The 25,837-nt window shown below is 51.0% G+C and overlaps 1 pseudogene across 1 annotated transcript in view; it reads left to right on the top strand.

The window, feature by feature from the left end:
- Nucleotides 1–370: 370 nt before the first annotated feature.
- LOC146394321 (epidermal growth factor receptor-like) overlaps nt 371–25,837 on the top strand; it is a 61,121-nt pseudogene continuing 35,654 nt past the window's right edge. The window contains exons 1-14 of the transcript XR_014836248.1: nt 371–532; nt 1,543–1,726; nt 4,705–4,839; nt 9,809–9,877; nt 10,669–10,787; nt 11,855–11,996; nt 13,458–13,572; nt 16,648–16,774; nt 16,867–16,940; nt 17,729–17,819; nt 19,832–20,031; nt 20,789–20,921; nt 23,509–23,599; nt 24,966–25,123. The product of XR_014836248.1 is annotated as an epidermal growth factor receptor-like (transcript). The remainder of the gene's footprint in view (nt 533–1,542; nt 1,727–4,704; nt 4,840–9,808; nt 9,878–10,668; nt 10,788–11,854; nt 11,997–13,457; nt 13,573–16,647; nt 16,775–16,866; nt 16,941–17,728; nt 17,820–19,831; nt 20,032–20,788; nt 20,922–23,508; nt 23,600–24,965; nt 25,124–25,837) is intronic.

Raw genomic sequence — 25,837 nt, 5'->3', positions numbered from 1 at the left:
TTTATATAGTTATCAACTCGTAATTACATCATTTTAAATGCTTTATGAGCTGTAATTTTTTTTTTTTTTTACTAAAGCTCTTTTAGACTTTTGTCTTAAAGATTTTCATAGTTTTTATCTGTTGCCCTTTTTGCATTTTGAACATTTTAAACAATTCCATTCATTCATTACAGGGAGGAACCATTCTTTATCAGGAACTGTACCTTACACAAACTTTTAAACACTTTTTTGTCGCATTTTCCTTGTGTGGCCTTTGATCAGAATTATTATTGTTAAGTCAATGAAGTGCATGAAGTTAATTGAAGTTATGAATATTGTTTTATGTTCGTTTTGCTTCTTCATTGGGCATTTCACGTGATGTCTTTTTTTCTTATTTCCAGTTTGCCAAGGTACAAGTAACAAGCTCACCCAGCTGGGCACTTTCGAAGACCACTTTCTGAGCCTCCAGAGGATGTTCAATAACTGCGAGGTGGTCCTTGGGAACTTGGAGATCACCTACATGCAGAACAGCTACAACCTGTCTTTCCTAAAGGTCAGTGCCATGGTCTCATCCAGATACAAGAGAAGTAAATATAAGCAGCTAACGGCCTTGGCGGCATTTAACTGCAAGTGTATTTGCTTTTGCTGAGGCAGTTACAAGTCCTAGGGCACGACATATGCAAGTTTTATGTGAAGGTCACTTTATCAGCTAGTGTCAAGTTACAGCTTGAAATGAATGTGGAAGAGAAACAGACCAGCCTGGCACTCCCCTCTCATCATAAATCCTGAGAGTCATCTTTTAACCATTACTTCAGCCAAGGAACCCTGATAGCCTAGCTCCTAAAAAAAAAAAAAAAAAAAAGAAAAAGAAAAAGAAAAAAATGTCCTGCTTTGTAGCACTTGCCTGTTCTTGGAGTAAATTCTCTTACCATGGTTGATTTCCAGCTAAGAGTTTAACAACTAGTCCACAAAACCCCTGAATATTTCACAGTGGACCCTAGAGAGCCAGTAGGAGCCAACCCTGAAGGCGTCTTAATTTGGTATAGTTGAACTTTGGATTCGATTGCTTTTTTTTTCTTGGTGTGTTCATTTATTTTTTGGCCATGCCTGCAGCCTGTGGAAGTTCCCAGGCCAGGGATCAAACCTGCACCACAGCAGTGACAACACTGGATCCCTAACCTGCTGAGCCGCCAGGGAGCTCCATGGGTTTATTATTTTTTTTTATGGAAAAACCTGCAAGACAGATACAAAAGAAATTAATAAAACATACCCTTTATTGTCTGAGTGTGTTGAACTCCAAGCAGAATGAACGTCACAGCATTCCTAAGTAATGCACATGGCTTTTTATTAGCGCCATTGGGCTCGAGAGGCAGGAGCGCAGGGTCATTGCAAATCCTGTCACCTCCCGTGGGAGCCGGCTGTAGTCATCTGCACGCTTTGCATTTGTCAACCACTCTTGTGCAGAGCGCAGTTAGGTGTCGCAGGCTCATCTTACTGTGTGGATCTTGCATTCTCTAATATTCCTCTAGATAAGAGAGACTCTGCTCACGTTTCCTCTCCTAGACCATTCAGGAGGTCGCCGGCTACGTGCTCATCGCCCTCAACACCGTGGAGAAGATCCCTTTGGAAAACCTGCAGATCATCCGAGGAAATGTGCTGTATGAAAACACCCATGCCTTAGCCGTCTTATCCAACTACGGGGCCAATAAAACCGGCCTGAGGGAGCTGCCCATGAGGAACTTACAAGGTGAGAGGCTGCAGACATGGAGGGCAGCTCAGATGGGCTCCCCAACCGGGACTTTCTTAACTCCACTCAGAGAAGACTTTGATTCCTCACATGCAGAGGTATTGGGTGCTGGTCCTGAGCAAGACGCAGCAGATGGACGTCCCTAAGCGGGTCGTAGAGGACGGAGAGGGAAGGATGATCTAAGCCAAGTACCACTTGTCCTCCGTCCAGAACATCCAGGGAGTTGGGAGAAGTGACAGCGGTTCTGGGGAGAGGACAGTGAGGTCAGATGGCGAGGTCTTTTGTGCCCATGTATCTGCCAGTTTTATTATCTGGACCCCAGGTATAAGGGGCACGCATTACCCACCCCACCCCGCCAACGTGAGACATTTTCCAGGGTAATGCCCTCATACGGAGAGCATTTTAGGTTCAGGGTAGGGAGTATGACAAGAGAAGTCAGAATTCTTAGGACAGGGCACTTGTGCGGGCCCTCCGAGAGGAAGCTGCGGAGGATGAAGACAGGACAGGAAGCTGATTTGGGACATTGAGGACCACCCTTGCTGTGCCCTTATTATGCCCTGCTGTGTGGCAGGTGCAGTGCTAGCTGTGTTCAATTGGAGTCTTCTTTTAATGCAAGTGACAAATAAAGACATGGTGGCAGAGGGACCTTCCTCACGTCCCACATGAGTGAAAAACAGCCAGGGGTGGGCACCCAGCTTGTGCCCCAGCATCCTTACCTGCCCAGGCGCTGGCCAGTGTGTGCAGGCTCTCAGCTTCGCCGGCCGCCCATGTGGCCTCGCGGTCTGGTGGTGACAGGCAGAGACGGCGGGAGCCTGTGCGGGTAGGATCCAGCCCTGGCCCCGTCACTCACCAGCCAGGCGCCCAGAGCACGTGCTCTCTGTGTCTTCGGGTGTGTAGGTGGGATGGTAACGGACTGGCAGGAGTGTCGAGTCAGTTAAGGGGATTACTCCAGATAAAGCACGGGGAGCTGCTTCTTGACTTAGGGTTATTTCTGTTGTTGGTATTGGGGCTGCATCAGTCCAGGTGACGCAGTGTCATTAACTAATCCTCTCATGGGGGCTGTTTAAGGCGAATTACATACTGTCACCGTCACGGGGCAGTGCTGGGGCCCTGCTGCCCGTGACCTTCTTACCTGCACTTTCCTGTCCTTGGTCCGTCACCCTGATGGTCCCGCAGCCCTGGCATCTCCTCTGCATCCCCAGCTCTGACCTCTCATCAGAGTTTACCCCCTTGACTCTGGCTCCCTCCCCCATGAGCGTATCCACTTACTGTCCTGCTGTGGCCTCTGACTTCACGTCCAAAGCTCCACATGGGGCCCTCTCTGACCCCCGAGCCTGCGCTTTGGGACTCTGTGTCTCCGAATCTGCTGAAGGAGCCACCCCTCTGCACCGGGGCTTCCATGACCTGGAGCCCCCGTGCTCCTCCCCCCAGTCCCCCCTTGCTCCTCCCCTAGTCCCCCCTGCTCCTCCCCAGTCCCCCGTGCTCCTCCCCCAAGTCCCCCCGTGCTCCTCCCCAGTCCCCCGTGCTCCTCCCCCCAGTCCCCCCGTGCTCCTCCCCCAGCCCCCCGTGCTCCTCCCCCCAGTCCCCCCGTGTCTTCTCCCAGTCCCCCGGGCTCCTCCCCCAGTCCCCCGTGCTCCTCCCCCCAGTCCCCCGTGCTCCTCCCCCAGTCCCCCGTGCTCCTCCCCCCAGTCTCCCGTGCTCCTCCCCCCCGGTCCCCCCGTGCTCCTCCCCCCGGTCCCCCCGTGCGCCCCGCCTCCCGGTGCTTCTCCCGGTCCCCCCGTGCTCCTCCCCCCGGTCCCCCCGTGCTCCTCTGCCCTCTGGGAGCTGTGTCCTCCCCAGTGCCCTGGAGACTGTTTCCCAGCAGAGCCCTCCTTCCACGGCCCCTCCGCTGTGCGATGCTGGGCAGAACTCAGGCATCCGCAGGAGAGGCGCAGTCATTGCATCAGCTCAGGTAGCGCCTGTAAACCGCTGGTGCCCTCCTGCTGGGGGTGGAGGCCCTCCGCGGATGTGAGGTCACTGGATGACCCGTCTCCCAGGAGCCAGCAGAAATCGTCCATCTTTGCAGACCCCATGGCCCTCCCCGCCGTGCTCTGTGTGCCTGAGTCACTAGGCAGATGTTTACATAAATGTCACAGCTGGAACAAGCCCTCTGCTCAGGCTCAACTTTTCTTATCACTCCTGACTCTTCGCACCGTCAGCTCCTTTGAACAGCTAACTGTCCTTTACGCCTTTGCAGCCCTGGTGCCTGATCTATCTAGGTCACAGATACTTTTTTTTTTTTTTTTTTTGCCATTTCTTGGGCCGCTCTCGTAGCATATGGAGGTTCCCAGGCTAGGGATCAAATCGGAGCTATAGCTGCTGGCCTACAACACAGCCACAGCAAAGTGGGATCCGAGCCACATCTGCAACCTACACCACAGCTCACGGCAACGCCGGGTCCTTAACCCACTGAGCAAGGCCAGGGATCGAAGCTGCAACCTCATGGTTCTTAGATTCGTTAACCACTGAGCCACAGTGGGAATTCCTGGTCACAGATACTTCTTGCCCCCTCCACCTCACACCCCTTTCTCCAATGAGATGCCACAGAACACCTGCCAGCATCTCCCTGTCCCTGCCCGCCCCTCCCATTTGCCCTTTCTCATCTGCATCACATAGTCATTCCGGGCCAGCCTCCCCGAGAACCACCAACTCACTGCGCACTCATCACTTATGCTAAGAGGCTCAAGCACTGGCCTCCTTCCTCCCTACATCCCTAAATTCTGGCCGTGCGTCGTTCAAGGACCCGGTGCAAGGCCATCGTGACCCCTCCGTGGAGTGGAGCCTCCAGCTTCCCTCACCCCCCCCGCCGGGAGTTCCATGGGGAGTCTCCATGCCGGCTGCCATCCTTTGTAGCCGAAGGCAAACTGGAGAAATGCAGGCATATTTCACGAGTGTTTAGAAGGGGGGCACGTTTTCTCATGGGGTCCTTTCTCGCACAGAGATCCTGCAAGGCGCCGTGCGCTTCAGCAACAACCCTGCCCTCTGTCACGCGGAGTCCATCCAGTGGAGGGACATTGTCAACAGCGACTTTCTAAGCAACATGTCCATGGACTTTCAGAGCCAGCTGGGCAGCTGTAAGTGTTCCCCAGAGCCGCCAAGGTGGGCAGAGCGCGGAGTGCTGGGGTGGGTGTCGGAGAAGGCTGAGTTAATGCTGAGTTACATTCATCTGAAAAGTAAGTAGTCAGCAGATTGTCTGCTTGCTGGAAGAGCACCTGTTTTAAGATAGAGGGTCAGTTAGCACCCTTGCTGGCAGACCACCCCCAGGACAGCTGAGCCGCTGTGTGGCATTGAGAAGAGCCTGCCAATCAGTCATGGCCCTCGATGGCTCCCCCATCCTGTTGAGGAGGCCGATCAGGCTCTTGTGTGTGTCTGATTTGCTTCTGAGCCTCTGCTTGGCACCAAGCCTTCTAGAACTGTGGAGCTGACCTCTGCCCTCCTGCTGGGGGGCCTGGGCTCCCCTGCCAAATCGGGGAGCGCACCAGGATGAATTTGTCCACATGCGCCTCATGCCACTGTTCACTGTCAAGCAGCCCACGGCGAGGGAGAGGCTGGTGGAGCCAGGCTGCAGGCCAGGGCTGCCCAGCCTGCACTGTTGGCGGTGCTGGGGGCTCTGAGAACACCAAGCCCCCCTCAAGTTGCTCCCTTCCAGCTCTTCCTGGCCTTTCAGTACTTGAAAATCAGGAGCCATCACTGTTTCTCACCTCTTTGCTTCCTAGGACCATTCCAAGAGATGCATGGGTTTGATTGGTTTGTTTTTTTTTTGGTCTCAGAATTTGGAACTGATATCGATCTTCAAAATCAACTAGAGCTGCTCTGTTTTGGGGGTTTTAAAAATTTGGTTGATGACTATGATAAAATTTCTTAAAATAAAACTTGCCATTGTAACCATTTTTAAGCATGCAGTATGGCAGCATCAGGTACATTCACACTGTTGGGCAACCATCACGCCATTCATCTCTTTTCATCCTGCAAAACTGAAACTCTGTCCCCACCAAACAACAACGCCCCAGCCCCTGCATCCGCCATCTCTCTGTCTCTGTGAATTGGACGGCTTGCATCGCACACCGTTTGTCCTTTTGTGACTGGCTTCTTTCACTGAGCACAAGGTCCTCCAGAGCCGCCCAAGCGAGAGCAGGTATCAGACTTTCCCGCCTTGACGTGGCTAATAGTCTTGCACCGCACGGACACTGGTACACGCACTCTGGTTTGTCCATTCACCTGCTGGGAGCACTTGAGTTGCGTCCATCTTCTAACAGTCGTGATGAAATGCTGCCATGAGCACGGGCATTGAACCCTTTTGTTTTGCGAAGATATTCTTCCAACAGATACCCAGTGTGGCACCCACCATGTCTGCAAGGAGCTGAAAGCTTTATTTTACAGGTCAAAATTTTGTGTTATCCAGAAATCAAGGTTAGCCTTTCCTCAGCTGTCTGATGGATAATGGAGAAGTTAAATTGTGTAGATTTATAATGAAAAAATTGACATGGCACGGCTTTGAAGTTAATATGGGTTTGCCGTGGACCAGATCAAGCAGCCCAAAGGGGTACACCTGGCCTCCCTGCCCAGTGCTGCAGGAAAGCCCTGGCAAGGAGGTACTGAGAGAGAACAACGGTGGACAGGTGTATGCAAATGTTACACAGCTATGAGCCGTAAACCAAGATAGTTTTGGTTTCAGAGTAGACATGTAAGAATAAGCCATAGAGAGTTAAAGAATGAGACAATAAGAGAGAGTTCCTTTGTGGCTCAGCAGGTTAAGGATCTGGCATTGTCACTGTCAGGGCTCTGGTTATGGCTGTGGTGCAGGTTCAGTCCCTGGCCCAGCAACTTCCATGTGCCACAGGTGCAGCCAAAATTAAAACAAAACAAAACACAACACTTAAGACAGTAGGAATAAGCCTAACTCAATCACACGTCCGTAAAGAGGTAACATTTCAAACAAATAAGAAAATAATTCATTATTCAATAAATTGCTCTGGAATGATTTAACTACTAAGGGAAAAATATCAAAGGACGGAACTCAAGTACTTTTTTAAAGGAACTGAAGATATGAGGTTAGTCACACTGGAAATTACAAAACTGCCCTTCAGCTGCCACCTGTACTTTCCTCCTGAGCGACCTGATCTGCGACAGGTTCGAATCCCGCCCCACCCCATGGAAGGAGAAACCGCACCCTCAGCTGGTGCTTTTCAGGCCACAAATAGCTTCTGAGAACTTGTCTCATTTCATATTTACCCCCAAAAATCTCATAGGGTGATTTAGGTATTTTATGGACAACAGATTGGAGATTCCAAATGGTTTTTACCCAGTGTGCCCCAGTGTTATGTTGCTGTTGACATAGTTTGGAATCTGAAGATCGAATGGGCAGGTTCATCTGCGAGGAAATTAAAGTAAATCCATCATCCACTTCATATACCAGTGAAAGTTCCAATGCATATTAAACATCAAAATATTGAATATATATTTAAGTGATAGAAAGAAACATGAAGATGAATAAGTGTACTATCAAGTTGAAGGACAGTCAAAGTTAGATCCCATAAAAGAAAACGTCAGTATGAGAAAGTGTTGATGGCAAACAGGAAAAAAACATCATGCAGCATCTGATTGCCTCGAAAAGGGTTCACACTCCTGCTGAGTGACTGTGCAATGTACCCTTCAAAATCCTAACAAAAAGGTAAACCTCCCCCCAAACCCAAAATGAGCCAGAGACAAAAGCTGCCCCCACAACACACACATGCACGCACGCATGCACGCACACGCAAGATGGCTAGAAATAAAGTAAAATGCTATTTGTCACTGTAATAAAAAGGTCAAAATAAAATAAAGACGCGTCATTTTGCCTTTGCTAAAGGTTTGGGCTCCTTTTGATTTTTTCAATACCTGAATCATTAAATAAGTATTGAAGCTTTCAAATATTCACACCCCTGACCCATGAATTTCATGTCCAGAAATATTAAGGAAAAAATAATAAGGGGAATGAAAATTGAGAGGATGTAGAAAAAATTTTTTTTTCAAGAACATTCCCTACAGCCTAGTTTACAGTAACTCTTAGAAGCAACTTATGTATCTAAAAATAAGAGATTGGGGGAGTTCCCGTTGGTGGCTCAGCGGTAACGAACCCCACTGGTATCCATGAGGACATGGGTTTAATCCCCGGCTCTGCTCACTGGCGTTGCCGTGAGCTGTGGCATAGGTCACAGATTCGGCTCAGATCTGGCGTTGTGTGGCTGTGGTGTAGGCTGGCAGCTGCAGCTCCAATTTGACCCCTAGTCTGGGAACTTCCATGTTAAGTGGGTGCAGCCCTAAAAAAGAAAAAATAAAAAAATACTAAAATAAATAAATAATAAAAATAGAGATTGGTTAAATAAATTGTGGTAGCCATGCCATTAAAAATCCATTCTAGACAGAAAGATATTTAAAGCATGGAAAAATTGTCATAACGTTTTATCAATTATTTTTAAATTATTGTACAGTGTAGTGTGATACTAATTCTTATGTGTACATATACTTATTGGCCCATATTGATTACCCCTGGATGATTCTCATTTCTTTTTGCTTTTTTCTGTTGTTTGTATTTTAAATAATGTCTGCAATTCTTTTTTGTCACATAATGTTAAGAATCGTAAGAAGTTTAATTGTAATTATAAGAAGGCTAAGAATTATAAGAAGGTTAGGAATTATAAACAGATGCTCCTTGGTGAATTCCTTTTTTTTTTTTAATGATTTTTATTTTTTCCATTATACTTGATGAATTCCTTGATGGCAAATATTTTACTTTCTTTCTTGCAGAAAGATGCCATTGAATGTATTTATTTTAAATATTTTTCTTTTATGAACTTATGCTTACTGTTTACTATCTGATAATTATGTAATTATTAGTATAACAGATACAGTTATTACATAACGCAAATAATTACACTAATTATAATGTTATTACAATTTTATTATTATAAGTGCTTCTAATGGAAATTTGGGAAACATGGAGAAGTCTGGGGTGGCCAGGAGGGATCACGTGACATAGACACAAGCTCTCTGAACGTATCTGTGCGTTAGTTTTGCTCTCTCCTCATGGTTTCTATCCCTGTCTGTCCCCTGCTTGTTTCCTTTACATAATGTGCAGCCACTCCTGCCAGGGAGGCTTAGCCTCCTGTCCTTGGGGATTGCGAGGAGCCATACCCCTGTGCTAATGCCTTTCGCCGCAGGAGTGATTCTAAAACTTGGGGTCCTGTCGAAAGGGTGCCCAGGCCCAGCTGTCGCTTGGCTGGTCATCAGCTCTACCATTTGAAATCTAAATTCTCCCGGAGACTGAATTCTTCCTAACGGCAGCTTTGGGGCACAGGGAGTCCTTTGGGGACTGTGTCTTTGCAGTGGAAGAGGTCTCTTTCTAACACATCCCGGGGGTGGCCTCTTCCTCCTGTCTGCTGTAGATCACGTGGTCTTCAGATTTCTCAATGCTGGCTGAACACGGCACCCGACTAATGAGATGAAAACCCTTCCTAGCTGTAATCTGTAGTTAACTGCCAAAAGTACAGGAATGGATTGATCAGTAACAGACAGTAACTCGAAGTTAATAACTGAGGCTGTAGCCGATCAGGCCGGTGACAGGCACCCTTTGTGTGGCATTCAGGTCTTTCTCTCTGGCCTGGAGTCAGGACTCCACCTCCTGGGATGGCTGAGGGCTGGATATGGCACGATGTGGTCAGCATGCAGCCACCAGACGAGGCACCTCGAACATCACTGGGGGAGATGCTGCTGGACGACGGTTCTCCGAGCCTCCGGAATATTGAGATCTGGACCTATGAGCCTGCTTGAATGCAGTTTCCATAGTCTGTGTTCAGTCAGTAATCCCGCTCTGCTGCAGTTCCCACAAAAGAAATGTCCATAAAAGCAGCATGTGGTTCTTAGAATCTTGTTATAAACCAGCTGTTTTAACAATCCTCATTTTTAAGACATGGCTTTGCTCAGCGACTTGGGAATGTGCCATCAGTTTCTTGTCATTTGTGCCCTTCCCTGAAGATGAATTTAACTATTCCTTTTACATTTTAGGCCCGAAGTGATCCAAGGGCTGTCTCAATGGGAGCTGCTGGGGTGCTGGGAAGGAGAACTGCCAGAAATGTGAGTCCAAGCAGCCACGCCTCCCCTTACCTTTGCTGATTGTATCGGTTTTCCCTTTGAAGACTCCAGAAGCGTTGTCGATTTTAGGCCTGATGTTAGCAGTTTTGTGAATGCCTGTCTGGCAAATCTGCACGTGTGAACCCGGCTCCGGCTCTTGCCGGCACTTGGGCTGGGTTGCAAACCAGCGCTGGTGGCCCGTGTGCCCGCCATTCCCTCTGAACGAGACGTTTGGCGGGTTCTCCTGGGCATGGAGGCCTGTCTGTGTTCCCTGAGCCACGGCACTGCTGGCACCGTCTCCCTTCCTGACCGCCTCCCGCCCCCGGGCACTGATCCCCTGACAGGCACGAGTTTTTCTGAGTTTAGGAGTGTGAATGGCCAAGGAATGTGGGGACATGTCAGCTTGAAAACTGACCGTCTGTCCTCAAGTCTAATTGGGATGTGACTCTTAGGTCCTTTTAAACTCTGCTCTCTGGTAGGCATTACGTTACCTGTGCATGCTTTCTGCTGCCCCAAAGCGCAGTTCTAACCAGTATCTAGTTCAGCAGTTCCGAAGTCTGGAGTTGATCTGGGTCAGTTCTAAGAGATTAAGAACAAGTAGGAAACAAAGGGGGGCCAATAAGAAAGGTCAATGAATTGAACGTAGCAGAGTGTGAGGTTCGGGAACCGCAGTACAGAATCGCTGCATCCGTCTTTGTGCTCTGCCACGCGCTGCTCTCAAGGCAGCACTGAGGAGGCGAGTGCCCCTTCGCCTCCCTGCCTTTCAGCTCATAGTGGCCTTTGCTCCTTTTCAGTGACCAAAGTCATCTGTGCCCAGCAGTGCTCCGGGCGCTGCCGCGGCCGGTCGCCCAGTGACTGCTGCCACAACCAGTGCGCCGCTGGCTGCACGGGGCCGCGGGAGAGCGACTGCCTGGTAAGACACACCCCAGCCCAAGACTCGGGGGCCTTCCTGTGATTGTGTGTGACAAAGCATCTCTTAGTGTCCTGTCTTTGCCACTTACTGGATGACCTTGGGCAAATTATGTGGCAGCACTGTGCCCCGGTGTCCTCATCTGACAATGATGGATAATTTGTTAAGTGGCCTAAATGGCACCACATGTGCGGGGTGTGAGCCATCACAGTGCCAGTGTGCTATTTGTCCCCAGGTCTGTGGTGGCGGTGCTCTTTGTTGTTGCATTCAATTCTCATCACGAGCCTAGGGCATCAGTGGCCTGAGGCCCCTAAAATATACACAGTGAGGTTAAGTGACTGTACAGACCCTGAATGGCCCGACAGCTGGGTCTCCACTTGTGTCTTTTGCCCCAAAGTCCTCTGTTCCTTGCAGGTCCCCTCAGATCTCCTGCCCACCCCCTCGGAGGGGCTCTGGTCCTGCAGAAAGCTCAGCCAAGCTCAGCCCAGAGGTGGGCTGTGAGCAGACGGGTTGGACTGTGTGAGCACCTTGGGAGTCCTGAGACCCAGGGCGGGCAGACAGGGACCCCTCCACCCCAGGTGGAATCTGGTTTTCAGGGACTGGGACCCTGAAATTTTCCCCCAGGCTTGAGCCTCTGCTGGTCTGGGCTGATGCTGATTAAAGCTGGAGGGAGGCGCCCGGGGCTCTTGGTCAGGACCTGTCTGTGTGTGGCCTGGCAGCCCCCAGCGAAGGTCTTCTGTGCTTGGCAGGAAATTCTAGCAGGTCCTCCAGTGTCATTTAGGATGGACAGCCAGTGCGAGTTAAGTAGAAGAAGGTCGCCCTCGAGTTAGCTCTGCAGCGCGTCCACCCCTTCCTTGCTTTGAACGTCGAGATGGGCTTTTCCCTCGTGATCTCACCCACTGCAGTTGGGCCGTGTGTCTGAGAGAAGCCCTGCTTTTAGGGGGAGGTTCTCCTGACTCTGCGGAAAGCGCGTTGCCAGACTTGTCGGTTCCGACCAAACACCTGGACCCTGAGATCCGAGCCCGCACTCCCGGAGGAGCGGGCCCATCACGCCACCCCTCTCGTGGCAGGTTTGCCGCAGGTTCCGTGACGAGGCCACCTGCAAGGACACATGCCCGCCGCTCATGCTCTACAACCCCACCACCTACCAGATGGACGTCAACCCGCTGGGGAAGTACAGCTTTGGCGCCACCTGTGTCAAGAAGTGCCCTCGTGAGTGCGCGCCGATGCCCTTTCACTGTCCCGAGCCCTGTGCACGTTCTGTCTCCTGCCGGGATCCCCACGTCCACGCTCCCCCCATCATCAGGCGGGTGGCGGCTGCTGTCTGACCTCCGTCAGCTCCTGTGTCCTGCTGGCCAGGACGGGCCTGAGCCCCAGCTGTGGTCGTCCAGACTATTCAGTCGTCTGACTGGCACAAACCCACGGCTGCTGGGCCATCTCTGTTTAGCGCCTGCGCTAAGCAAGCGCTCAAGGGGCCCAATCTGGGGAGTAGTTAGAAGACCTTCCTCCACAGTGGTTAAAAATCTGGTGCCCCAAGAAGTCCTGCAGATGGTTAATCGCTTGTAATTGGTATTGTTAATATTTATGTATTTATTTATTTATCTTTGCCTTTTGGTTTTTAGGGACGCTCCCATGGCATATGGAGGTTCCCAGGCCAGGGGTCGAATAAGAACTTCAGCTGCCAGCCTATACCACAGCCACGGCAACATGGGATCTGAGCCACATCTGCAACATATCCCATAGCTCATGGCAACGCTGAATCCTTAGCCCACTGAAGTAAAGGCCAGGGTTCGAACCTACGTCCTCCTGGATGCTAGTTGGCTTCGTTACCACTGAGCCACAACAGGAACCCCCATTTGGCTTTGCATGTGAATTAGTTCACAGTAGAGGAGGGTAGAATTGTCCACCTAAAGAGTCTTACAGACCAGTCCTCATTTCCGAGAGAGGGGATTAACTGAGAAAAAAATTTTAAGAACAATTATGAGGGGAAGGTTTGCCGTAGGTGATGTGTGCACATGAAAAATTTTAAACTTGGAACAGAAAAAATAACAAATAGAATCATAAGCCACTGTAAGGCAAATGACAAGATTAAAAAAAATTGCCACAATTATGACACAGATATACTCTTGGAGAGGAGGCTTAATAGGCTTTAAAATTCACACGAAACCGCTCAGCCTCAGAGAATAAAAGCTGACAGTTTACAGAAGGAAAAAGACAAAACCAGTAACTAGGTTTGAGGATCCATGTGGGCCGGTCAGAAGGAACATGCAGAGCTCCCGGGAATCCTAAGGTCTGGGTCGGTGTGAACACAGACCAGCTGCCCCAGGCACGAGGAGGCTGAGGGGGGCCGCCCTGGGGGGGCGGCGGGGCCGGTGGGGGCCGGGCCCAGGCGGCGGGACGGGGTCTTTGTTTAGGTTCACATCGCAACGTCAGTGTTCAAGTGCTGACGGTACAGGGAGGGCTGCAGAGGCGCCCCCGCCCCCTAAGCAGCGGCCTGCCCGCCGCCTCTGCCACCCCACCCAGGCTGGGCCACCCTCCCAACGTTTGAACCCCACTCCCCCTGAGCAGCCTTTTGTTCTGCGTCCTTAAAGTCATTGAAGCCGGCGGGCAGGAGGGTCGAGAGGCCCAGGGATGCGGGTGCCGCATTGGCCGCCTTCCTTGTGTTGTCCCCAGGTAACTACGTGGTGACAGACCATGGCTCCTGTGTCCGTGCCTGCAGCTCCGACAGCTACGAGGTGGAGGAGGACGGCGTCCGCAAGTGTAAAGTGTGACGGGCCCTGCGGCAAAGGTGGGAAGCTGTGCAGGCGGCCACGGTCACGGCCACGGCCACAGCCGGGCCTCCTGCCCCTGGGCCTCAGCCTCCTGCCCCACGAGAGCTGAGAGGTTGTCCTGGCGCAGAAAGGGGACCCTTCCTGGGCGCCGGCCTTGGGCACCCTTGACGCAGTCCGTCCCTGCTCACCTTTGAGCTTTTGTCTTGGAACCCGAAGATGTTAAAACGTCCAGGAGTGTTGCAGGAACGTGGTGAATGCCCCGTGGCCTTGGCGGTGCCCGGCAGCCGCCTCGTCGCTCGCGCTCTGTCCGGGCGTGTGTGTCCGGGTGTGTGTGTGCCTGCGTGGTGTGCGTGTTTCTGCCCCGTAGTGATTACCGCTGTCACCCTCGCCCCTCACACACTCATCAGCCTGCTTTCCTACAAACTGGACCGTCTCACCCTCATCCTGAGTTTAGCATCGACTGAGTATGATTCTGTTCTCACTTTAATTCCAAGCCTGCCGTCCCAGTGTGTCCTTTTTAGCTGCTTTTGCTGCAGAATCCAAGCCAGGGCTGCGGGGTCGCTGCTCTTGCTCACTTCTGGGCAGGGTCTCTGCCCCCATCCCCTTTCTCTCACGGGACCTGAAGTGAGGCGTCCAGGCTGGTTGAGCTTTTCCTGCAGGTGGGACCCAGGTGACGTACTGCGGGCAGAAGTGTCGACCACGTGGCCCAGCCATTTCATCCTGTCTCCATGATGATAAATTGGATCATTTCTTGGTGGTTATAAAGATGGTTTTCCATATCTGCATTTATTAGCTGATATTCTTTTTCGCAATAGTTTCTAGTGGCCAGGTAAGGTCACCGGATCTTTTCTTACTCACTCTACGGTCACCCCTCTTTATCACGCTCGGTCTGTCTCCCGTGTGCCCCACCCCCCGCTGGCCCCATGTCCTCGGGGCACGTGCCGCGTCTAGATCGTGACTTCCCTCCTTGCTTCAGCTCCGTGTGTCCCGGAACTGCATTCCTGCGAGGCTGGCCCATACTTTATCTAGCCAGCCTCCCTCAGGATGGTCATTTACACTGCGTCCACGCTTCCGCTGTTGTAAAAACACCTCTGTGACTAGCTGTTTGCCTTGAACACCCACTTGAGATGAACTTTCCCTAAAAAGTGTCTGCGGTTTAGTCGATGCTCTTACCTGTCACTCGCCGAATCCGTCCAGCCCCTCTAGGTCTGTGCTGTTACCCCCCATCTTACAGATGAGGCCCTGAGTCACAGAGAGAATCGAGACCTGCCCGGGGCGACAGCCAGGACGGGCAGAGTCAAGCTGTGACGCCTCAGTCCCAGGCCAGACCCATGAGCCGGGCTGTGGCCTCCTGGTCTAGGGACACCTGTGTGGCAGGTGGGCCTGTGCCTGGAGGGAGGAGCATCCTTTGGTGGCCGGAGACCTCTGGGCAGAGGGGACGTGGAAGGAGGACAATACGAATGGGAGTAAAAGAGCTGAGCAGGGAGAGAGGGTTCCTAGCAGCATCCTCACGTGGATCGGTAAAATCAGACATCGTTTTGGTTTTGTTCTGTTAACTTCGTGTTCATTTCTCCTGCAGTCATTATGCTCCATTTTCTACCCTCCCTGGTTCTCATCCTGGAGAGAGCAGTGGCCGACTCAGATCCCGTGGAGTGAGGGCAGTGCCACTGCATTGGGGGGGCAGGAAGACAGGCAGGACAGGGGTGTGTGTTGAGAGTCCACAGCTTCTGCAGATCTGATAGGTCCAGGGCGACTGTGTGATTTATCTCCAGATTTAGGGATTACGGTAACCCTGCCACTGTCACCGTCAGACGTGAGCAGAGAGGGAGAGTGAATATTCTCCCAAATGCGTGGCATTCTCTTCCACAGCTGTGGCTAAACAGCGCTTGTGTTGCTGAAGCCTCCTCGCTGTTGATAGGGAAACCCTTGGAACCCCAAATCTGTTGCATTCCAAAGCCGCCAAGTGTTAGATGCAGCACGGGGCGGGCCTGGGGGTGGCTGATGGGATGGGGCCCACAGCCAGGTTGCAACCCAGGGTCTCCTTGCAAGTGGCAGGAGATGGAGCAGCAGGACGTGACCGCGTCCCTGGGAAGTTGGGTGGTGGGGGGCTCATCTTGAATGAAGAAATTTTCAGTGATTGCCGTTGAAGGGGGATAAAATCTGAAAAGAGAGCTAACAACTGCACTGAAGGTAAAGCCACAGCAGATGAACGTGCTGTGGATGACAGTGGCACTTGGGATGGAAATTCAGGGGCGGATAGAAATTAGCGCATGGGCTCAGAGTGTGGAAACAGCGTCGGGAATGGTGCCGCAGCGGGACACAGACCAGAGCACACAGTTTCTGTGGCGCCAGTAAACACTGTGGAATAAAAGCTGTGTTTCTGATGCAGCGTTACCACAGTATTATTCCTCATGACGTGACATCACACAGCCATGAAAATCCATGTTGTGAATGGTTCTAATGATGGGACAAATGTTCACAGCCCAGTAAGTGAACACGACAAGCCAGCCCCACATCTAGTGTGACATAACCATGGGGGAGAACTAGAAGGAAAGTTCTCAAAATGTCAAAGGTACATAGTAGAATTGCTGGTCATTTTGTTCCTCTCCATTCTGTGTTTTCACATTTTCTTAAACAAATGCTTCTTACTCTTTTAATAAAACCCAGTCTGCATACTGTCTCCGTTAGAAGGCCGGGCGTCACCCCGGGTGAGGGCAAGGGCACTGCTGCGGCTTTAGCGGGGGCGCCGGCCAAGGGCCAGCACAGTGCAGCATCCGCCCCGTGGGGCCGCCGTCTGGAGAGGAAGCGGGGCCCTTAGGAGCACCTGACCTCTGGCCCAAGTGGGAAAGTGAGGAGGAGAAGGCAGGTCTGGTGAGGGCACTCCCGTCAGGACCGCAGCCCAAGCCCCGGTCTGGTCCCGGTCCCAGTGCTGGAACCCAGCAGCCCAGCAGTGTCAGTGGAGCGAACGCGGGACCGCGGGGCGGCCATGGTCCCACGGCTGTGCCCTGCCGCCTCCTCCCTGCCTTGGGAGCCCCTCGGTCGTCTTCATTTCACAAATGTGAAGGGAACAATCGCCTCCCTTGTCTTTACAGTTTGTAACGGGATAGGGATTGGCGAGTTTAAAGACACACTTTCCATAAATGCTACGAATATCAAGCACTTCAGGAACTGCACCTCGATCAGCGGAGATCTTCATATCCTGCCGGTAGCATTTAGGGGGTGAGTACAGCTGACGTCAGGACCTTCTGGAGAAAAGCGGGATCCGCTTGGCTCCCTGCAGGCCCTTATGGATCCTCTGTGGCCTGTTTCAGTGACTCCTTCACACGCACGCCGCCTCTGGACCCCAAGGAACTGGACATCCTGAAAACCGTGAAGGAAATAACAGGTGTGCCGCTAACCTGCCGTCTTAGCACACGTGGGAGGCAGGTGTTTTACAGGGAGAACTTTTAGGCGATTTTCTCTTCCCTTGCCATTAGCGAGTAATTCATTCTTTGATATTTTTCAAAACCGCGGCTCCCCGTGCTCTCAGGAGGCAAACTCTCTAAGCAGAGTCGAGTCACCTGGGACTCGGTGTGACGTGCGAGGTCTCAGCGCCCAGCCCAGGTGGCCGGTCAACAGCCCGGGATGGGAGGCGGAGGGCCAGGCACTGAGCTGCTGCGGGCTCCCAGCCCAGAGACACGTGTCCTGTCCTGCCCCAACACCGGCCTTGGGCCCGGGGCCCGGCAGCTCCACTTTCTTCATCCCTAAAAAAGGTGTAACTGGACTTTATAACAGGATTGGCTTGAGAATTGGAACCAGATAGAGATTTCACGTCAGTCTCCTTGTGGCGCTAAAGCTCAGAACTGGCCCCTGCCTTAGAGAGCAGCGGCCTGTTTGGGGTCTCAAGAGGGGAGCTCCCACCGTGGGTACAGCCTGCGGGGCGAGTCGGGCTCTAGCCCAGGGCAGCAGGGGGCTTGTTGTAAAGGGTGCCTGGTGCGTGTGGCTCTGTGTGTGTGTGTGTGTGTGTGTGTGTGTGTGTGTGTGTGTGTGTGTCTCTGCAAGTGCTTAGTGAGGAGGATGAGGAGAACAAAACATTCGCCGTCTGCTCCTGGACAGCCTCCCGAGAATCCTGTGACAGTGTTTCTTAGGAAAAGGGAATTGCTAAATGGCCTGCATCTTTCTCCTGCCTTACAGGGTTTTTACTGATTCAGGCCTGGCCTGAAAACAGGACTGGCCTCCATGCTTTTGAGAACCTGGAAATCATACGTGGCAGGACGAAGCAACAGTAAGTAGATCTCAGCTGGTAGGTTCTTTCTTACTTTATTTTGAAATAAAGCTCACAGCGAGTTTCCCCAGCTCCCTGGAGGGTGACACCCTGCGTCCCCTTGGCACAAATCAGCAGTAACCCAAATGCAGACTTTCTAGCATCTCACCAGTTTTTCCATGACTTGCCCCCTTCTGTGTCAGCCCGTGTCCCCCACTGCATGGGGCTGTCATGCAGTCAGTGACAGGTCCTCTGCAGTCAGTGACAGGTCCGCTGTCGGCCTTGTCCCTCAAGTACTGGTGAGGCGTTTCTGGAATGGCCGATGTTTTCTTCTGATTCAGTTGAGGTTTCACACTTTTGCCAAGAACAGCCTGGGGTGACATGTCCTTCCTTATCAGCGCGTCATTTTAGGTGGAACTGAGAAGCTTTTTAGCAACTGAGAGTTTCTTTCAGGATTTCCACTTTTCTAGCTCCACCTGTGAAATACGTGCGCGTGCGCGCACACACACGTGCGCGTGCGCGCACACACACGTGCGCGCGCACATGCATCTTTAACGTAATAAAGGTAGTGATGGGTTTGTGGTGAGGAGAAGTTTGCACTCTTGTTCAAATTTGCCTTGGAAATAGCCTGGTTCCGAGAACAGCTTTCCATCATTGACTCCTAACTGGACAGCAGAACATTATGCAACACTCAGAAAATTGGAAGATGATACACGTAAAATAAGCACTGCTTTCCAAAAACTGTCTCAGCTTTGCGTCTCTGATGCTAAACAAGCAGCTCATGGCGTTTCCCAGAGAGGCGCCTTTGCTCCGAGTTCTCAGAAATACTTCACTGGCCAAAGTTCATGCAGAGACGAGCGCTTTGGTCGACTTTCTTGGGTGACTGGTGTGCAGCTCTTGGTGGCTGGCGGGCTTCCTAAAAATGCAACCCCTTCCTGTGGTTGCTCCCTGCAGACCCCAGGCTCCTCCACGCGGCGTCCCTGCCCCTCACAGGCCCTGTTCCTGGGGCTCCCGCCTCCGCGTTCCCGCCCCAGCGGGAGCTCTTGGCTCTCGTGTGCCTTCCTGCCTCCTGCGTCCAGGGGCTTCCCTCCCTTTAGTCTGAGTGACGTGTCCGGAACTCAGGGGCCCGTGATGCTGATCACTGTCAGGACCCTGGCACGGGGCTGGGGATGAGGAGAACCTGCCAGCTCCTGGTCCTGGGCCCCTCTCCCGGGCTCCCTCATCAGACCTGCCCCGCCTCTGTGGAGCCCTCGTCACCACCCCTGGTGCTGGGTTGCAGGTATTTGCCCAGGTGAATGCGCCATCACTAGACAGAGGGGTTTTGAGAGGAGCAGACGTGCACTTAACCCAGAGGCAGACAGGATGGGCCACATGTTGCCTCAGTATCTTTGCCTTATAAATGGATGGGTGGATGTGTGAGCGGATGAATCTATCATCATTTGAAGTGTATTTGGATTTTTTTTTTTTTTTTTTTTGCTTTTTAGGGCCGTACCCGCGGCTTATGGAGGTTCCTGGGCTAGGGGTCTTGGAGCTGTAGCCATCGGCCTACACCACAGCCACAGCAACATAGGATCTGACCCACATCTGTGACCTACACCACAGCTCACGGCAACTCCAGATCCTTAACCCACTGAGTAAGGCCAAGGATCGAACTCACATCCTCATGGATACCAGTAGGATTCGCTTCCACTGCGCCATGTCGGGAACTCCTGGATGTTTTAGCAATTAGAACACATTCTCAATTCACAGGCAAAATCAAAAAGCAGTAAATAAAATAATGACATTAAGACACTTCTTCAGCCCTCAGACTACCACTGGGATTAGAGACACGAAATGAACTAGGAACTAGCTTTTCCCCGGAGGAGCTTAAAAAACACTCGGAATTCTCCGAAGTTGCCTTGTACCCGCCTGCGGCATGACGTGCTTCCTGGAGGGCGTCTGTAGTAAACCCGCAGTGGTGCAGAGAACGGCGCCTTGGTGACGCTCTGTTGTGCTAATTGTCCTCCGTGTTTGCTCTCCTCTCTCCACCTCAGTGGTCAGTTTTCCCTCGCGGTTGTTGGCCTGGACATAGCGTCCTTGGGGCTGCGCTCCCTCAAGGAGATCAGCGACGGAGACGTGATCGTCTCAGGAAACCGAAACCTGTGCTATGCAAATACAATCAGCTGGAAAAAACTATTTGGGACCGCAAGTCAGAAAACCAAAATTATAAACAACAGGAGCGAAAAAGAGTGCAGTGAGTAACCACTCTGGTTGACTGTGGACAGGGTTCCAGTGGGTCATTCGTCTTGATTTAGAATATCGAGGGGCCATTCTCAAACATTTAAATGACTTTTACATCCCCAGAGAAGCAAGTGAAAAGAAATCTGGACATTCTTAATTGTGAAGTTCATCAGAATTCTTTCCAGATCCTTCTCATTCCATAGGATGAACCTGCCTCAAAGTCCGGGCTAGTGTTATTGGTAATGCGCAGAACTAAATTTAGTGTTGGTCGTGTTGTATTTTAGCTGTGCGTTCCCTCTGCTCATTTTGTCCATGGTGACTGTAGCTAGCCACACACACACACACACACACACACACACACACACACGCACTCACAGGTGGAGTTGGCTCCTGAGGCTGGGCCTGCACCATTGCCCTCTGCACGAGACCTTGGCCATTGGCGAAAGCGGCCCCTTGCTTATGTCCTGCTCCAGCCCTTCCTCGCCAGTGTACTGAGGTCTCGGGGCCTTGGCTTCCTCCCCGTGCAATGGAGAGAACAGTGACTCCCACCCCCAGTGCTCTGGCTCTGCGCCCCTGTGCACCCTCCCGGGGCTCGTCAGCTCTGATGAGCCTCTGGGAACCTTCAGCCCCTGGCAGAGCCCCCCACCCCACCCCGAAGCCCTATTAGGTCACTGCTGCTTTGGGGGCCCAGCAGTGTGTGTGCCCCGCACCCACAGGCCCCTGTGGCCGATGCTCCTGGCTGACTTGTGGGGCTGCCCCTGTCTTTGCAGAAGCCATGGGCCACATCTGTAACCCGCTGTGCTCATCAGAGGGCTGCTGGGGCCCTGAACCCAGAGACTGCATGTCCTGTCGAAACTTTAGCCGCGGCAAGGAATGTGTGGAGAAGTGCAACGTTCTGGAGGGGTAAGAGGCTTCGTCTGATCCCTTTGTTTTGATGAAAAATGAGTATAAGGATTTCTCCTGTGCACAGTGGGTTAAGGATCCAGTGTTGTTGCTCTGGTGCTGGTTGAATCACTGGCCTGGGACTTTCCACATGCTGAGGGCACGGCCAAAGAAAAAAAAAAAAGACAAGATTTTTTTTTTTTTTTTTTTGGTCTTTTTGCCTTTTTCTAGTGCCGTTCCTGGGGCATATGGAGGTTCCCAGGCTAGGGGTCTAATCAGAGCTGTAGCTGCCCGTCTACGCCACAGCCACAGCCACGTAGGATCCGAGCCGCGTTTGTGACCTACACCACAGTTCACTGCAACGCCGGATCCTTAACCCACTGAGCAAGGCCAGGGATCAAACCCGGTACCTCATGGTTCCTAGTCAGATTCGTTAACCACTGTGCTGCCACGATGGGAACTCCATAGACTTAAGATTGTTTCGTGGGGTTTTTTTTTGGTTTATAGTTGATCGGTCTGATTATCTTTCCTATTTTCATTTGTTTTTGTTTGTGGACAGTTGTTAATCACAAAAGGAAATGAACAAACCTTTTTCATTAATTAACCCTATTAAGTAATTAATCCAATGCACTTTCTAGAATCTCTTCATCTAGAAACATCTTACATTTTTCCTAAGCTGCACAGAGCCCCTAAGACAAACAGAACAGTCTTTCACTGTCTGGATGGCCAAGGCCATGGCCATTTAGTCTTGTCTTTGCAGCATACCTTTCCTGCTATGTCAAAACACAGTTCCTGGTTAATTTTTGTTATGTTCAAGACACACTGAACAGTGCAAATAACTTTAAGTATAACCATGGACACAGATAAACAATTATAAAACATTTGTTGAATTTATTGCAGTCAATGAAAATAAAGTGTACAATACATACAGTCTGTTGATTCTGTAGGAATCTTGATATTGAATAAGGCTGTGAATATCCACAAATAATTACTAAAAGTCAATTAGTAAGAAAGTAAAATGGAAGGATAGAGACTGGCAGAGGCAATTTTTCAAAAAAATTCAAAGAAAAAGGGAGATTTTCCTTTCCCTTTCACTATCTGGGCCACTGCTCAGATCAGAAATACTCAGAAGGGAGTTCCCGTCATGGCTCAGTGGTTAACGAATCTGACTAGTATCCGTGAGGATGTGGGTTCGATCCCTGGCCTTGCTCAGTGGGTTAAGGATCTGGCATTGCTGTGGCTGTGGTGTAGGCCAGCAACTAAAGCTCTGATTCGACCCCTAGCCTGGGAACCTCCATATGCCACTGGAGTGGCCCTAAAAAGAACAAAAAAAGAAAAAAAAAAGAAAAGAAATACTCAGAAGCAGGATGAGACCAAGCTCTGTTCTCCAGGAGCCCTTCAGCTGGTAGGCTCATTAACCAACCCCACAGAGTACTTGACATACCTGATCGTGTTACTTCAGCAAGTAAGAAATGCAGTCATTACTGCTGCAAACACATTAACTTCCTGTGCTTCGGCTTGCGTCTCTTTAAGGAGACAAGGTCATTAGAGTGGGCGGGGCGGTGGCGCATACATCTCTGCACCAGAGAACCTGGCGGCCAGCAGCACCCTTTGCAGGAGCAGCACAGGGAAAACTCTTGGCAGCAGATTTGGTTTAGTTGGTGCCATCTGCCTGGAGGGACTCTTGGGACCTGTCCTTGGGTGTGAACACGCCTTGCTCGCTGCCTGGAGGGCAGACCTGCACTGAATTCCCAGCCATCCCAACAGCTGTCACAATGATGGTGTTTTTTTCAGTTAAACATCAGTTTCATGTTTAACACTGATCTATTTTTGAGGAATGATTCAGATATTACAAGCAAAATTTTTCTCGCCTGGGAGTTCCCGTCATGGCTCAGCAGTTAACGAACCCAACTAGCATCCATGAGGTTGCGGGTTCAATCCCTGGCCTCACTCAGTGGGTTAAGGATCTGCTGTTGCCATGAGCTGTGGCATAGGTTGCAGATGCAGCTCAGATGCTGTGGCTGTGGTGCAGGCCGGCAGCTGCAGCTCCGATTTGACCCTTTGCCTGGGAACCTCCATATCCCGCAAGTGTGGCCCTAAAAGGCAAAAAAAAAAAAAAAAAAAATTTCCCCACCTATGTGCCATGCTGACTGTTTTGTAATAACCATTGAGGAAGTTCTAATAGCTCTCCACTTCTATTCATCTACAGTTACCATTTCTTTGCAGCTTAATTTAAATATCCATGAAGCTGATATTGGAGGGGCTGCTTCTTAAGGACTATTTTTCTTTTTTCCTCACCACCTCCCCGGGTTGGCTTGCTTACCTCATGTTTAGAAACTGTGTGCCTGTCAAGGAAAAAAGTGTAGGGAAGGTGTTTTGATGGCAAATGAAGCTTCTCTGTTTATTCCAGGAGAAACTGACCAATGATGCAGGTGAGAGAATCAGTGTGTGACATTACAGTGTAGTCCTGGATCCCCGACTGCGTGACGTTTCCTAAAATTGTTCTGGCTTTCTGAGAGAGGTGGTTTGTGCTCAGACAGATGCAGCAGCATTCCGCAGAGGGTGTCAGGGGATGACACTGACCAGTGTCCATCTTCCCCCCTGCCAGGGAGCCGAGAGAGTTCGTGGAGAATGCCGAGTGTGTGCAGTGCCACCCGGAGTGCCTGCCCCAGGCCAAGAACGTGACCTGCATGGGACGCGTAAGGAGCGCGCTTGATGTGATCCCCACCTGTCAGCTGTACCCCCTCGAGAATGACCCCATGTCGCCTTGGGCTGCCAGGACCGCCAACCAGCCCAGCCCCCAGGCCAGCGGTCAGGGGCCGTGACAGAGTGGACATCGGCCCGCACTCTGTCTGGCACGGACAGTCACCATCTCTGTCCACCCCCCAGATCCTGGTGGTGACACCTGTTCTCACCCCACAGATCAGGGCCCTGACAGCCGATGCCCTGACAGCCCAAGTCTTTGTTCCTGACGACAGTGCTTAATCACCTTAATCAGACCTCACCAAATTCTCATTTAACAAAAATTTATAATTATTTTTAATGCATAGAAAAGATTGTCAAAATCCAGTTCCTTAGCTACATGCTCAGTGATAATCTTTTAAGAGTATGAGTGAGAATGCAGGTCCCTCTACACCAAGTGCTCAGGCTGTTAATTCTCAGTAGTACGTACATGAGGGGCTCAGGTTGATTTGAGCTAAATCAACCACCCGAGTGTTTTTCAGAAGTTCTCTCTAAACTGGGGAGAAGATGACAGGATTTGATTTTGAGCTACTGGCTGCCACAAGGGCTGATTACAAAGTAAACCACTGGTGTTCGGTTGGTGAGAGTAACCTTTTCATCACTGAGAGAAAATAATTGGTGGTATTGGTTGACTTTGTCGTCTGGCTATTCTGGCTCTGGGAACACTCAGTCTTGGGGACATCAGGGCACTTTGGCAGCAGGCAGACCCTTCCTACCAGCCTTGTCTCGGCGCTTTGTGAGGTGTGTGGACACAGCCCACGCACCCCCAGTGCATTTGCTCTTGGGGGTTTGCAGAGGCATCCGCGTGCTTGACAGACAGAACCCAGTTCGGGCTGTTACACAGTTAAGGGTGCAGAGTCACCGACACACTCACACCTGCCACCCTCCCCTCACTGGAGAAAGGGAGATGCGGGGCCTCTTGACTTCGCCTCGGCAGGAGTGGCTCCCACAGGGTCCCCTGCAACTTCAAAGGTGATTTTCAAGGAAGTCCATCTGTCTGATAAGGGATATAAAAATATCTTATCTTGATTGTAGGCCAATCAGGAATATTCTGACGAGGAAAGATGCCCCCAGGAAAATGCAGCAGTGCCCACAGTAGAGTTCCTTTTACGCTTTTGTACACTGACCACATTCGGAGTCAGGAGGACTTTGATCTGAGCTGTTAACACTGGCCTGTGAGACAAGCACAATCACAGAACTCACCCACTTTAAGAACTTCAACTCTGTCTTTTTTCAGGATAAGTATTTTAAGTGAGACGTGACTTCCATCCTGGAAGAGACATCAATAACTGATTTATGAAATGTTTCCCCACCTCGGTGCAGGGACCGGACAGCTGTGTCCGGTGTGCTCACTACATCGACGGCCCTCACTGTGTCAAGACCTGCCCCGCGGGAATCGCAGGAGAAAACAGCACCCTCATCTGGAAGTTTGCGGATGCCAACCACGTGTGTCACCTGTGCCACCCCAACTGCACCTACGGGTGAGTGGAGGAAGCGCTGGGTCTGGGAAGGAAAATCACCCCGACAGAATAGTTCCCATTTTCCAAATTCATAGACGGCAGATGTCTCCAGAATTTCCAGGCAGTAAAGTACAGAGGCTTGTGTTTGAGTCAGTTGCTCCAGGTGTTCCGGCCCCACAGCCAAGGCAGCAGCAGTGACGTGATTGTGGGCAGATCCTGGTGCTGTGTGTCGTGTGCTTGGCTCGTTGCGAAGTGCCAGCATATGCAGTTTTAGCAACTCTTTCCAGGTGACTGGGTTCCTGTGGGACTCTTTTATTAATTTATAATTATTAGGAGATAACGTTGCCTGGAATATTGCTTAAAGATGCTCCTTCTTTTAGCTAGGCTGTTACTAGGTAAATTAAAACTATTTTGACTGCAGTTAGCAGAGGCACTCTGAGTGTTTGCATCTTATTTACCAAGATGATAAATTTGAGAATCAAACTGGGCTAGAAATCAGAAAGAGAAATCGAGTTGTCATATGTATTTCGTATTTCCTTGTATTTCTCATAATCCTCAACCTCATTTGGACCTGTTACTCTTCTCTGGAGCCACATCTTACTAGCTGTGTGGCCTCAGGCGAGTGTTATAACCTCTCTGTGCCTCACCTTCCTCATCCATAAATTAAGGTAATAATACTGCATAGCTCACAGGATTTTTTTGATGTTGAGTTAGTGTGTGTAATGTCCTTAAGAC

This window comes from Sus scrofa, unplaced genomic scaffold, assembly GCF_054392235.1.
Source record: "Sus scrofa isolate SSC_HxYL_T2T_F1_AM1 unplaced genomic scaffold, Sscrofa_HxYL_maternal_Yorkshire_Landrace_v2.0 dam_21, whole genome shotgun sequence".
NCBI classification, from domain to species: Eukaryota; Metazoa; Chordata; class Mammalia; order Artiodactyla; family Suidae; genus Sus; species Sus scrofa.
The sequence above is the reverse complement of the archived record's forward strand: the minus strand, read 5'-3'. Positions and strand labels throughout refer to the sequence as shown.